We start from the raw sequence: 15,533 nt of genomic DNA on the forward strand, positions 1-15,533 counted from the left end.
TTGGCCCATAATGAATAATTCGATGAGCTCGTAAGTGTTATTTCAATTCCTTAGGAGGGACTCGCAGTCCGCTCCTTGATTTTGCCCATGCCGAAGAGGTGACAGGGTCTTATATGGTGAGGAGGTCTTTGCTAATTCGATATTTTGGCCCTTAGGCTCTGGGAGCGACTCGTAGTCAGTACTCTTATAGTAGACTACGAGCTAAAAATCACAAAGTCTGAGAGCTAGAACTTGCTTACTTGCTTACTTTTTTACTCGCCCCCTTTGCCATTGGGGTTGGTGCCTTTATATAGGCATTGCTCACGTACCGCCCTCGAGATCTCCGGGAGGTCATGTCTAATTGGTTTGAGATTCCTAGAGGTAACCACCATGCACATTGACCACCCTCCAAATCCTTCGGCACGTGGGCCAACTTCTAAGGATCGTGGAAATGTTAGGATATGCATGCCGAATTTTTCGGTGAGCACGTCTCACAGGTCGGCGCCTGGGACAGGTCATGCCTGGGCCAGGCTGCTAGCTTGCGCTTGTGCCAGGCCGCTAGGTCAGTGCTTGTGCCAGGCCGCCAGATCCTGCCTGTATTAGGTTGCCAGGTCGCTCCTGGGCCAGGTCGCCAAGTCGGTGGTTGTGCCAGGCTGCTAGGTTGTGCCTGTGCTAGGCTGCCAGCTCGCGCCAGGGCCAGGTCGCGCTTGGGCTAGGCCGCCAGGTGGGACACCATCAACTTGGCTAAGGCAAATTATTGCCAAAGTGATTCCAGGTGTCACCTATTTGTTCTGAGGTGCCATGTGTCACAATATCATTGGAGGGCCAAATCCACCCTCATCAGGGTCTTAGCTTTAATTTCCAGGATTACCTCTTCTCAATTTTATTGATCTTCAAATGTCTATGCTCTATTTTAGAGTTACAACTTTTAACCACATTTTACGTTTTGTATTCCCTCCAGGCTCCTTGCCTCATTGCAAGTGACAAACGTTGAGAGCCCTCTTGTTCCTTTTATTCTCATCTTTCTAATGCGTATAAAATATAATGCAACACTAATTTGAGGGTACCTTGTGAATGGATTGCATCATATGGAAATGATGTATGGAACGTGAGCCATCATCTATTTCACTGGAGTCCATCCATTTTCAGCATTTCTTTTAGGGTAAGTTATATACAACAACCCAGTTCATCAATTTCATTGGCCGCAAGGGTGTTGCTGGTGTCCACATCAATTTCACTGGAGTCAATCCATTTTCAGTCGGGTAAGTTCTCCGTTGCAGATTGTAATTCTCCATATTTATAAATTTTAAGGGGACTGAGCAATCTCAGATACACTCTTAAGAAACTCCTCAGATTCTTCCTCCAACTTACTTTTGAGGGGTTTCTCGAATGAATTGATGACAGTAACCTAATCAATTGGGCGCCTCCGAGTTCTTCTTCGTAAGACAACATAATAAACAACGGCTGCAACTCCAACAACCATGTAAACCCATGTTTTCTTGGAGCCTTTACCCGATGGAGGGGGAGAAAAAGAATATCGGCACCACGAGCTTGGGGCAGAGGGGATCTGTCACTCCACCCAAGAAGTCCGGTAGGTTCGGAGGACTTTTCTCCAAGAAATGACGGCATGCATTTGTGGGTCAGACCCAAATTATCGACACTTAGATCTCTCTCTTCTCCGTCTATTTTATTGATTTTTGTAAAAAATCTATTTTTGCTGATTCTCTTCAGCAATTCTTCTTTCTGATTCTCTTCAGGAAGATTAAGAGCACGGTGAAACCCCTCCTCTTTCCAATATGAACTGATTCTCATGTCCTATTACTATACCTGAACCCAACATGAAAAAGAAGGGGAGAGATAGGATTAGGGGACGAGGGTAATATTGAGTTTTGAAAACATTTTATAGGTTGCGTGGGATCACATGTGCACAGATTGTGATAGATCATTAACAGATGTTAACGGTAGCAGTAGAGCTAATCAATTGTCAGAAACAATAGAGATAGCGTTAGATAATAGTCAAACTATAAAGGTATAGTTAGTCAATTTTGCAAACAGTAGGATTTAAACAAAGTTGGCCTTTGATATACCATCTTTCACAGCTCATTACCTAGAGTTAAGGGAGCGTTTGATAATGCTTTTAAGATGTTTGAATTTGAAAACATTACTTTTTAGACTCCAGATGCGTTTCGGACATGTTTAGATCGCAGGCTATCACTAAACGTGCTCAGATGCGTTTCGGACATGTTTGAAAGTCTTAAATGCCCCTCATAATATTGAAATGAACACCCCTTCTTAAACCCAAATTTTTTCATTTGACTCCTAACCATCGGTGATGCAGACAAGACTCGAAGGGCGTTCTCTCTCCCTCCCTCTCTCTTTCTCGCTTTCTCTCTCCCTCGTCTTCCCGCCGGCTGCCACTGTTACTGTTCTTAGTCGGCTGGCAATAGTCTTGTTTGATTTCTAAGCAACGGCGTTCTCAATCGGCAGTCTTGTTCTATTTTCCTCTCCCTCCCTCCCTCTTTCTTCTGTTCTCTCTCCCTTGTCTTCCTGCCGGTCACCATTGTTGTTCTCGTCAGTTGGTTGGAGGTGGTGCTGTTCAATTTCTCAGTAGCAGCATTTTCAGTCGACCACCACTGTTGCTATTCTCAGTCGGCAACGTTTGAAGGAAACCCTCGATCTAGGCAGTAATAAGATTTGAAACCCAACTCCAACAACGGTTCTCAATTGGCAACGTTTGTTTGAAGGAAGCCCTTGATCCAGACAGTAATGAAGATTTGAAACCTAGCTCCAACAACAATAACTCCTATGCTCTTTTCTGGCGAAGAGTCAGATAACACCAGGGAATTGACGGAGATTTGAATGGCTCGGGTTCTGAGTCTGTTTGTGGAGTTCATGAGAGGGAGAAGGAAGCAACAAGGAAAGTTTCGAGAGAAGCTGAATTATAACTTATAAATTTATTTATAATAATTATCAAATCATAGATTTATTTTAAATTTATAAATATATTAAATATTAATGTTTTTATTTTTTATAATTTTTATTTGTATTAATTATTAAATATTTTAATTTTTAAAAATTTTAATAGTTATAATTTAATAATTTTATAATTATTAAATATTTTTTTCATTGTTTCATGGACTTTATTACTATTTTCATTATTATTTTAACTCTTAATAATTTATTTTTAATATAAATTTATATGTATTTTTCAATATTATTTTGAATTTAATAAATTATTTATATGAAATAATGAAAATTGAACTCAAAATTACCACAAAGTCAGCTTTAGGGGTAAAATAATAATTTAGGGAATTTCAAATGTTGAAAGTTTGATCCAACACAAACAACTTTATCTATTGAGAACCTCTAAAAAGTAAAAAAACATTCATACATCTTTTCAGATTTCAGACACTTTTAATATCTTTTTAACTTTTCAGATCTGAAATTTCAAATTTATCAAACGCCACCTAAGCATTTTGTTCCCCATTTTCTTATGAAACGGACCTACTTAAACTTTTTCCTAATAAAAAATATAAATAATGGAAAATAATAAATAATAATGACTTAACACCATATTTCTTGGCTTAGGCCTACAGTAGGGCAGAGATAGGTAAAGCCCATATATCAGGTCCACTATCCCTTATGCCCTGTGATGGGGTTGGGCCCAGCATGTCCCAGGCTACGTACTGGATACTTTTAGTATCATGCTGCATGACATATAATAAAATAGTACCTGACAGTAATTTGATACCTCTCCTCTCCTATATACATAACTAGAATCTTGATAGAGATTAACTATTTAACTGGTCCATAAACCAACTCAAATATGATTAACTAAAAAAAATGCTTTTCTCATTCCTCCTCTTCTTTAGACCAGAGTTGAAAAGCTGGGATCAAGTTGAAATTGAGTGTATTGATTTCAGGCTTGAAAGAAAATAAAAGAAAATGCAACACTCTCCCTCCTTACCTTTGCATCACTGAGAGTCCAAGCCACCCAAGAGACCGGACCACCGACTACAACTTCTGCAATCAACTCCACTCTGATCCGCGTTCTCTGAGTACAGACCTGGAACTGGAAGGCCTTACTCAGATATCAATTGATGAGTTAGCTCCTAGAAATGCAACGTACACATTTCAGTTCACTCTCCAGCTTCTTGACTACCAGACTGCTAGGGCGACGAAGCAAATTTGGGGAGTTTGAGGAATTACCTCTGCGTTATCCACTTAGAGCGAGACGTCCAAGTTGAGCCCGCCCATTGTGAGTGCGCCCAACAACCCGCGGGTCCATTGCAATCCATTGAGTGATCAGAAATTGCTTTGATTAGTGTTGTAATTGTTTTGTTGAATTATTTTCGGACGTTAATATCCTTATTGACGTTCTTTTCTCTTCTGTTGTCAGCTGTTTCTTCTATTTACAATTGATGACCTTCTTCAAGTTCCAACCTATCATGGCTAAGGCCGTGTTTGGGTGTACTTCTCCAATGCGCTTTTTGTGCTTTTCACGTTAGAAAAGCCAAAAGCCAGCCAAAAAAATTGTTTGGAGAATTTTCAAAAACAGGCTTTTTACATCAAAAGGGCATGTTTGAAAAAGCAAAAAATGTCCATTTATTTTTTTACGTTTGCAAGAAGTTATTTTGAACAAGAAAAAAAGGCCGGTAACTAGCCAAACACTAAAAAAGTACTGTCTTTAAAAAAAAACCCATTTAAAAAAATGGCTTTTTCAGAAACCCGTTTAGACCAGAGGGCACTCCCAGTCCCGGATTTTGCAAATCAACCCGTTATCTTGTGGGCTTGATAGATTTCCACTGCGATCTGCTGGGTTTGGTGGGCTAATTATCCATGATAATGAATACCTCAACAAGGGCTTTAGTTACTTGGCATAATCCATCTATGGCCCAGATTGACGCCAAACTGCATCTGATTTAAAGACTTCGGTGTTTTTTGGTATGTATTTCCACATATTCTTTTGGCTTTTGGGCTTTGGAAAGTAGAAAGAATGATACGCAGAGAACACCGAAAGATGTGCGGCTAAAAAGATACCAAAAGGCAAATCGCTGAATTTTAGGAAGTTTCAAATAAAGTTTTTGGGTCTTTTTAGGGAAAATCTATGATGCTGAAAAAGATAAAGATATGATATGAAAAGAGTTTTGACCAATCAAAAATCATCCATGAATTTTGATAAATAACACCTTATTCGCTATCAAATTTATGATTCTGATTTATTGGTCAGTTGTTTTACGGATATTATATCTTTTCTATATTATTGTCAAACCTGTCTTTCTAAGATAAAATAAATTATCGGGTATGGCAATTTCTACCCTATCCAGTGGCTATCTGCCCCAGTGGGGCATTTTTTTTTTCAGTTTAAAAGATGGATTTTGAGATTTTACATCCTGTATCAATATGGGTAGGATACAGTATTGTGGCTAAACCTGACTCTCCTCAACCCACATATTGTTGGAAATCATATGAACTTTATGTATTAAGTATTGAATTTAATAATATTTTGAATTTTATGTGAAGGATAATTGATAGATTATGTATCTTTTACATGTTTTAATCAAATAATTGGAAATTTTGTTATTTGTTCATGTTATCTTATTTATTACTTATATATAACAATAAATAATAGGAAATTAGATGTGGGTTCTAAACCCAACCCACCCTACCCTTGAATGTGGGGAGGGTAGCGCCGATGAGGGTTTGGTTTCTATAGGTTTTGGAGTAGGTATAGGTTAGGAGGATTGGGAGGTGGATAGCATCTACAATTTACAAAACCTTCCCTGAACAGCTGAACCCACCCTATTGTCATCCCTATAAATAGTGTTCGAATGTGTTTTTAAAAGTCCAATAGACTGAGCCACTTAGAAAAGTCTTGATCTTTAAGAACAAGACCCCAAAAGCTCAATAGATCTTTTAGCCATCTAGGCTGTTGCAAGATGTCCTAAAAAGATTTGCCAAAATCCAAATGGCACTTTCGTCTACAACTCTAAGGGGATGTTTGGAGCCGTGGCCATTTTTCAAAAGAAAAAACGGTACCACGTCGGATCTACATAGGCATTTCAATAAACACTCATATATATGAATGTTTGGTTCAGGTGTTTATTGAAAAATTGGGCATGCCTCGTAAATCAGGACCCCACCGATGCATGAAATGTCAAATTTGGTGTTTCACGCATCGGTGAACCGTTTCCCCCAACGGTTGACCGATGCGTATCCTATGTGGTACTTACCTGTCAGCATATACATAAAAAACGGTGATGAAAATCACCTTACCAAACAACAGAGTTGCTCGCTGCTTAGGTGGCAGAAACATTTTTTTTTATGAAAAACAGGTCCTAGAAGCATGGGCATTTTTTCTTGAAAATCGGTCCCAAAAAGCATCCACGCTTCCAAACACCATCTAAGTATAAGGTGAAATGTGAAAGTAAAATTTTTCTTAATACTGATATTTGTCCTATCTTGTTTCTAATTAGGGTCCCTTTTCCTTAAATGCTTAGAGAAATATTTCACAGATTCATCTTCGTACTTAGGTTGTGATTAGTTTGTGTACAGTGCAAATACATACAAAATAGAACAAAATACAAGGTTTTACATTCTACATGTTTATATTTGTACTCCTTCCAAACTGAACCTTTAAGGCTTTTTATGAAATGCCTCCAATAGTTTTCCTACAGCTTTCCACTCACTTATTTTTGAGTCAAACACATTATTAAGTATCTACCCTGGTCCTAACCTTACTCTCTAATCGAGTCTTTCCGAAATCAATAATAAGGATCAATTGTGAAATATTAGCAAGTGACTAGGATGAGCATAGAAAATCAATTCTTCTCTTCCTCTTTCAAGCTTCGGTCAAGAATTGATTAAATACTTTGCATTTAACATATATAACATTTAATGGTATTGCGGTTTTCCTTACTAAGGCTCAGTTTAGGAGCATAAATATAAATATGTATATATAAAATAAAACAAAATATAAGAATTTTCATTCTATATATTTGTATTATACTCTGTCTAAATTGAACCTAAATATCAGTGTATGATCATGTCAATGTACATATATGATATATGATATTTGGATTTAATTTATATAATATATAAATAAATAGATATAGATAGATAAAAAGAATGAATAGTTGAGAGGTTAGATAGATAAAACAACCAAGAGGATGAAACAACACACAATTTGATCCATAAGTTGACCGAGCCTAAAAAAAATCTATTTTTTAGAATCAAAGATCGAGAAGAAGAAAGGGTAAGGTAACTGATCCAATATGAGTAATGCGAAGAGGAGTATTATCAGCAGTATGAAAAAATGGGTTACCTTTTTATTCTTCGATCGAATCAAGAGCAGCTTTTGAACCAGTAGTTTGAGGCAGCAGTATCCAGGGTAAAATGAAGATGAGGTAGAGGCACCTGAATTGTTGGCAGCAGCAAGAAGGTTTTGAAGAGCAGATATCACACTAGCCGGAATGGACGAAGCACTTTCACTGGAGACATCAGATGTTGCAGATGGTTGGGTTGTGGCTGCATTCGCTCGCTGGCGTTGAAAGCACTGCTCAATGTTGTGCCCTTTGCGTTTGCAATGCAAAAGTGACAAACTTTTTCTTTGAGCTCCAATTAGATTCCGGTTGTACGAGATACAAAAGCTGTATTCTCAGAGACAGATGGAGCAAGTTTAGAGGCAGACTGCTGACGCGTTTCCTCTTGCATGACCATAGCCAAAGCCTCATCAACAGAGGGAAGATCTTAGGTCGGATGGAGGAGCGAACATGATGAAAATCCGCTCGAAGCCCATAAGAAGAAAGCCGTTTCTGCCTGTTCAAGGACGACAGCCGTTTCACCAGAATGCTGAGGAGTCATGAGTGCCATCTCATCCCAAATGGCGCGCAGCTTTTGGTAAAAATCATGCACCGATAGATCATGCTGACGAATCTCATGGAAATCTTGTTCAAGTTGGAACAGCCGGCTTCTTCTGGCTATAAAGACGCAGAAAATGGTCCCTGTTTGGCTTGAGTAAAAGAATACAATCCCGAGTATAATCTTGGTTCAATAGAACCAATAATCCAAGAGAGAACAAGACAAGATAAAACTACTTGTTCCAGGTAGCCAGCTTCGTAGCATATTCGGGATCACTTTTGCTTGGGGCAACAATAGACCCATCTATGTAACCAAGCAGTTCCCGACCTCCAATGTAAATCTGCATAGCGAATGCCCAAGAGGCATAGTTCTTCCCATTGAGTTTGGGAGATACTACCTGAGCAGCAGAGGATTGATCGGCCATGGAAAAAACCAGAGAAATGCAGAACGCCAAAAGAAGAATATCCCAACTCGAAGATGATAGCAATCAAGGAAAGGCCACGATCTCTGTCGATGCGATGCCGATCTCTACCGATGCCAAAGGGCGAGACCCACGATCAAAAGAATCCCACACAGGGATAAGATGCACGATGCCCTAAAATCAAAGGGAACCTCAGAAATGCAAAGTCGGGAAGGAGAACGGGAAAACGACACGGTTCCCGATTTCTGAAAAATCCGGCGAGGCACTTCCGCATTCGTCAGGCCCAAATCTAATACCATGTCAACATGGAGATGGTTCAGAAATCCCGAATGATTTCATTTTGGTTGATGGGCCCTAACACTATATAAAAATGACGAGCCTTTGGCTCTTTCCCGGACCAAACATAAAAAAAGAATAAGGGTTGAGTTTGAATATTCTCAAGACCCCCCTAAAACTCAACTGCCTATGAAATCACGAGCATGGCTTTGGCAAAACTCGAGCACGGCATGGCAAAACCGGATCTGATTGATCTTCAATCTCGGATGCCTTCTGACGCCATGATGGCTAGAGATCCCATCTATATAGAGTCCCGGCCTCTCTTTGGAACTTACGCGCCCATGATCTGTTTTAATGTGGTGGAGCGGCATCCGGGGGACCGCGTGACCCGTCAGATGAGCATAATTCAGAGAATGCCAGCCGCTCTAGATGCTGAGACGCGGGGACTGCGTGCTTCGAGAGGGGGAGGAGATCTTAAGCCGGTGATTCGCCCGAGAGGCATGACCTTTCTCCCTTCCTCGCCCATCTTTGCTTTTGCAACACCTTGCCTCACTCCTGACTCTCACCCTTCTCGTATTGTGACGGTCTGACACAGGCTTAGTCTTGCCTACGCTTGGCAGGCTTACGTTAGGGATATGCCCGTTGATAAGGGCAGATTTGGCCCTCCAGTGAAATTGTGACACGTTGTCACAGGTGACTCCTTCGTCGCGCCATCAAGCACCTACAGTGAGCCATCCGAGTGCCAACCACGTGCTTTTGATGGTGCCAACATGTGTGTCATGGGTGGGGTTTGCTTGTATTTTGTAAGGGGGACCGCCAATGGCGTTATTGTAATTACTTAGTATGCTTTTCCATCATTTTGATGTTTCATATTGTCACTCCCCCAAAAGCTTAACGTACTCTTTGAAGGGAGGTAGGTAGTCGAGTGAGATCATAAGCGTGTAAAGGTTAAGCACGAGATCCCCTCGACACTGTACTGGGTGCTTGTGCTTACCACTGATTAATGCAATACAAGTAGCCTTTTGCTAATTCGTGTGCCTTCTTGTTGCCTTGGTGTGTGTGTTTGCTTTGTTTCGTAGGCTTACTCGCCCATTTCGAGTGCCACACGGGGCCCCAAAGATTATCCCCATGATAGTTGGTATCAGAGCCGGTTGCTCCTCAACGCTTGTGACCCTTGTATAGCAACACTAGTGGTGGCGCAATAAAGCACAACAAGAAACTCACCGACGAGATTGGGCATGGCCTTGCCCATGCGAGGGAGACTGATAAGTCTCTAGGCGATGAAGCCACTATAGAGAAGGCCCCAAGGGGTCGCACATCCAAGACAAGCAAGCCTGACAAGTCAGTTGACACGCTTGCTGCCTTCGACACACGCATCCTTCGCTGTGAAGTGACTGTTGGGGAGATGCGTGACCGAGTAGAAGAAATCCATTTGAATGTGGAAACAATTGAGAGCTCCGTGGTGGAGCTAGAAGCCCGTTTAAATGGCATTATGAACGAGGTCCAAGACGTCCTGAATAGAACCCTCAAGGAAGTCCTTGGAACAAAATCCCGACAAGAAGGGAGCTCATCTCGATCCGACATCCAAGACCAGGTGGATGAGATGAGAGCTGAATGGGTGGCCATGAAAGTAGCCATGGCCTCTCCCTCCGAACTCCAGACTCAATTGGATGATCTAAGAGGAGACATGTCGCTCCTCAAGAGACTAGTGGCCAACACTCCAAGCCCCTCCACAACACTGGCCCCTGCTCGTGTGAAGATTCGGGAGCCCACGCCTTATGCTGGCTCCCGAGATGCTAGAGAACTTGACAACTTCTTGTGGCAAATGGAACAATATTTCCATGCTGCTGGCATTGATGATGACCTAACGCAAATTCGTACAGTGATTATGTATTTAACTGACATTGCTATGCTATGGTGGCGCAGGCGATGCCAAGACATTGAACGGGGTACGTGCACCATCGAGACATGGGCTGATTTCAAGCGAGAACTAAAGCGGCAATTCTACCAAGAGAACGTGGAGTACCTGGCACGGAAGAAGTTGAAATCATTCAAGCATGAGGACTCACTCCACGATTATGTTAAAGAGTTTTCAGCCCTTACCTTGGAGATCACGGACATGTCCGACAAGGATCTACTGTTCAACTTCATGGACGGACTGAAGCCATGGGCCAAACTAGAACTCCAACGCCGCAACGTACAGGACCTCGCCACGGCAATGGTAGTGGCGGAGCAACTCAATGAGACTAGCTTATCAGATGAAGAAGCCCCTAAGCCAGAAAGTCCGCGTTCCCCTAATTTGAGTGGGGGAGTAGGTCCCTCACGCCCTCCGTACGACAACTCCAGCTTCAACAAGCCAGCAAGACAAGACTATGGGAAGAAGCCACAAGGAGAGCAAGGCCCTTAGCACCGTTACCAGCCCAGAACTGCTGGGTCCCCAATTTCTTGCTTCCTTTGTGGGGGAAACCACTTGGTTCGCAATTGCCCAACCAAGAAGAAGATCAATGCCCTTGTCGCCAAACTCAGTGATGACGAGCAAAGCGATGAGGAAAAGTCTGTGCAGGCGCCTAGAGTGGGCGCCCTTCAACTCTTCAACGCCATGGTGAAGAAAGAGGCCAATCATGGAAGGCCAAAGAAAGCCCAAAGGGGGCTGAAGTATGTAGACATCCTCCTCGGTGGGAAGCCGACTCAAGCCCTTGTTGATACAGAGGCCTCCCACAACTTCATTTCAGTTGCCGAGGCCAAGCGACTCAATCTGAACGCTGTGAAAGAGACAGGGTGGGTCAAGGCCGTGAACTCCGGGGCAAAGGCGATTGAAGGCATGGCTCGTGGGGTTGACCTCCAAGTTGGGCCGTGGACAAGCAAGATTAATCTTTCAGTGGTACCCCTGGATGATTTCCGAGTTGTCTTGGGAATGGACTTCATGAGACAAGCAGAAGCAGCACTCCTGCCTCACATCAACTCTTTGTGCATCTTGGATGAGCGCTCCCCTTGCATGGTACCAGTTACGACTTCTACTAAGGTTCATGGAAAGCGAGTTTCGGCACTACAACTTTTTCATGAAGAAGCCTTATTCAACGCCAACAGGAAGGAAGCAGAGAAGTCCCCCACTCCACTAGCAGAAGAAGCCGCCCCTCAAGCCAACAACTACAACAGCAATAGGGAGCAGCAGGTCAACCAGCCGCCTACACCTCTCCAGCAACAGAGTTCGTGCGTGTCGACAACCGTCAAGCAAAGCAGAAGACCCAAGGCCGTGTCCAAGTCCGCCCCCACCTGCTACCACAACCACCGGGGAGAGCGAGTGCCACCCAAGCCATCTAGGGACCACATTAACTTCATCCCTAAGGCTAGTTTCCGTAGGAGCCCAGTGAGATACCCTTGGGGAAAAATGCATGGGAACCCACACCTTAATAATCCAAAACACCATTTTGATCCTTACCTGGCCCAAACCTACCCCTTAGCCAAACAGGGCCAGCCACTAACATACCTTGAGGCTGCCAGGAAAGGACTTAGCCATAGGAAACCCCAACAGAATGAGCCAACCCGACCATGCCACCAAAATATACACCTCGGCCTTGGACGACAGCCGGTTCGGGGAGCAGCAGAAGAACCCTCCTTCCGCAACAGTGACTCTAAGCGACCAGTCGAAGCCAATCTCCGAGGACGTAAATCGAATTGAGTGGGGGAGAATGTCACAGGTGACTCCTTCGTCGCGCCATCAAGCACCTATAGTGAGCCATCCGAGTGCCAACCACGTGCTTTCATGGTGCCAACATGTGTGTCATGGGTGGGCTTTGCTTGTATTTTGTAAGAGGGACCGCCAATGGCGTTATTGTAATTACTTAGTATGCTTTTCCATCATTTTGATGTTTCATATTCACTCCCCCAAAAGCTTAACGTACTCTTTGAGGGGAGGTAGGTAGTCGAGTGAGCTCATAAGCGTGTAAAGGTTAAGCACGAAATCCCCTCGACACTGTACTGTGTGCTTGTGCTTACCACTGATTAATGCAATACAAGTAGCCTTTTGCTAATTCGTGTGCCTTCTTGTTGCCTTGGTGTGTGTGTGTTTGCTTTGTTTCGTAGGCTTACTCGCCCATTTCGAGTGCCGCACGGGGCCCCAAAGATTATCCCCGTGACAACGTGGCACGTCATGACAATTAGGAAAACACCCAACCAACAAACTTACGAAGTGGTGACCCACCCGGGCACCAGTCTGGCCGGCCTGGTGCGACCTGCGCGTGGCCTGATGCGCGCCTGTGCGATCTGCGCGGCGCAGGCACCCCTCTGACAACCCGGCCCAGGCGCCGACCTGGCCGCCTGACACAAGCGCCAGCCTGACGACCTCGAGGAGTTCACCACCGTACCCCGGTTCTGACAGGATGCGACGAGTCTTACCGTTTGGAGGCTTTTCACCCACCTAACCTGCGAGGACTCCGGTATATAAAGACCTCACCCCCAAAAGGGGAGAGGGATGAAGAAAGGGAAGTAACCCCTGCTCTCTAGCTCTCTCATATTATTTTCAAAGCTCTCTACAATAAAAGTGCTAACTTAAGCGTCGGAGAGCCCCCACTGGGAAAATACCCCCGGGACCTCTGATTCAGTTCTCGCAGGTCCTTTAGCTCCCGCCGCCTACAAAGAGGAGGAAAAGATGGAGTTCTCGCAGGTCTCTCAGCTCCCGCCACCTACAAAGAGGAGGAAAAGATGAAGTTCTCGCAGGCCCCTCATCTCCCGCAGCCTACAAAGGAAAGAAGACCACCTCATGCTGAGGGCAGTCGGATTGCGCCGCACCAGAGAGCTCCAGCATTCTCTAAGGCATCGGCCACATAGTAGGCAGCTCGCCACCAGGCAGTTCGCCATCAGGCAGTTTGCCACCAGGCAGTTCACCACCAGGGAGCACCACCAGGCAGTTCGCCACCAGGCAGCTCGCCACCAAGCAGTTCACCACCAGGGAGTTCGCCACCAGGCAATTCGCCCCCAGGCAGTTCGCCACCAAGCAGTTCGCCACCAGGCAGTTCGCCCCCAGGCAGTTCGCCACCAGGGAGCACCACCAGGTAGTTCGCCACCAGGTAGTTCGCCACCAAGTAGCTCTCCACCAGGGGGCTCGCCATCGGGCAGTTCGCCACCAAGCAGTTCGTCACCAAGCAGTTCTCCCCCAGGGAGTTCGCCACCAAGTAGCTCATCACTAAGGCACGCCACCACCGAGTCAAATAACGAGGTACTTAGCCAAAAAATTTTACATCACAAAGCATTGGTACGTGGCCTATAACGGTTACATCAATTGATGCCATCTGTGGGAACACGCTACAAAAAGCTAAGTTCTCATCTTGCCAAAACTAAGTCCAAACTTTTTAGAAATTGAAGCTATCGCTTTATAGTTTACATTTTTTATGAACTCAGAGACTATGCAGGGAGCTAACGGACTAAGTAGTTCTACCAACCTTACTTTCAATTCAGATAATGCCACATCAGTCCTCTCCACAAGGTGCCCCCTACAAAGATGAGCTCTTCGTGGCTTCCGCGGGAGTTGGCGGCCAACTGACTACATAGGCGCCCTTACTGGTCGAGCCTTCCAAGGCTCCCGTGTGAGCTGGCAACCTAAAGTTAGTAGTGCTGTCCCCAAAGGTCGAGCCCCTAGTACTTCTTGTAGGAGTAGGTGACCGGCATTATGAAACTGATGCAGACCAAGCCTACGGGCCACATTACTGCTTAAGACCCGGTCGCCTCTCCGACACGGGCAAAAGTCAAAAAAGAATAGACTACGAGTCGCTCCCAAAAGCCTACGGGCCACATTACTGCTTAAGACCCGATCGCCTCTCCGGCACGGGCAAAGTAAAAAAAGAGTAGACTACGAGTCGCTCCCAAAGCCTACGGGCCACACTAGTAATTGGATCAGCACTTACTAGCTCATCGACTTACGGGCCAAAAGAAATCTACTCCCTTCGCTGAGTTACTATCTGCTCGGGAGTGGGGGGCTATTGATGATGGCATATTTGGCCCTCCAATGAAATTGTGACACGTGGCACCTCGTGACAACTAGGAAAACACCCAACCAACAAACTTACGAAGTTAGTGACCCACCTGGGCACCAGTCTGGCCAGCCTGGCACGACCTGCGCGCGGCCTGACGCGCGCCTGCGCGACCTGCGCAGCGCGCGCGCGGCCTAGCGCGCGGCCTGCGCGAACTACGCACGACCTGTGCGAGCTGCGTGCTGCGTGCGGCGTGCGGCCTGCACAACCTGGCCGACCTGGACCAGCCTAGCGCATGATCCGGCTAGGGCGCCCATCGACGAACCTAGCCTAGACACTGACCCGCCAACTGACACAGGCGCCAACTTGACGACCTGGTCTAGACACTAACCCGCCAACTGACACAGGCGCCGACCTGACGACCTGGCCTAGACACTGACCCGCCAACTGACACAGGCACCCCTCTGACAACCCAGCCCAGGCGCCGACCTGGCCGCCTGACACAAGCGCCAGCATGACGACCTCGAGGAGTTCACCACCATACCCCAGTTCTGACAGGATGCGACGAGTCTTACCGTTTGGAGGCTTTTCACCCACCTAACCCGCGAGGACTCCGGTATATAAAGACCTCACCCCCAAAAGGGGAGAGGGATGAAGAAAGGGAAGTAACCCCTGCTCTCTAGCTCTCTCATATTATCTTCAAAGCTCTCTACAATAAGAGTGCTAACTTAAGTGTCGGAGAGCCCCCACCGGGAAAATACCCCCGGGACCTCTGATTCAGTTCTCGCAGGCCCTTCAGCTCCCGCCGCCTACAAAGAGGAGAAAAAGATGGAGTTCTCGCAAGTCTCTCAGCTCCCGCCACGAAGAGGAAAAGATGAAGTTCTCGCAGGTCCCTCATCTCCCGCAGCCTACAAAGGAAAGAAGACCACCTCATGCTGAGGGCAGTCGAATTGCGCCGCACCAGAGAGCTCCAGCATTCTCTAAGGCATCGGCAGCTTGCCACCAGGCAATTTGCCATCAGGCAGTTTGCC

General features: G+C 45.2%; 1 long non-coding RNA gene across 1 annotated transcript; it reads right to left on the reverse strand.

The window, feature by feature from the left end:
• Positions 1-3,307: 3,307 nt before the first annotated feature.
• On the reverse strand, positions 3,308-15,260 carry LOC148880800 (uncharacterized). Its single transcript, XR_016104658.1, has 2 exons — positions 4,189-15,260; positions 3,308-4,091 (listed from the first exon to the last, which is right to left on the reverse strand). It is a non-coding gene; the product is annotated as an uncharacterized LOC148880800 (long non-coding RNA).
• Positions 15,261-15,533: the final 273 nt, after the last annotated feature.

This window comes from Nelumbo lutea, chromosome 1, assembly GCF_056320005.1.
Source record: "Nelumbo lutea isolate HS-2025 chromosome 1, American lotus-T2T, whole genome shotgun sequence".
Classification (NCBI taxonomy): Eukaryota; Viridiplantae; Streptophyta; class Magnoliopsida; order Proteales; family Nelumbonaceae; genus Nelumbo; species Nelumbo lutea.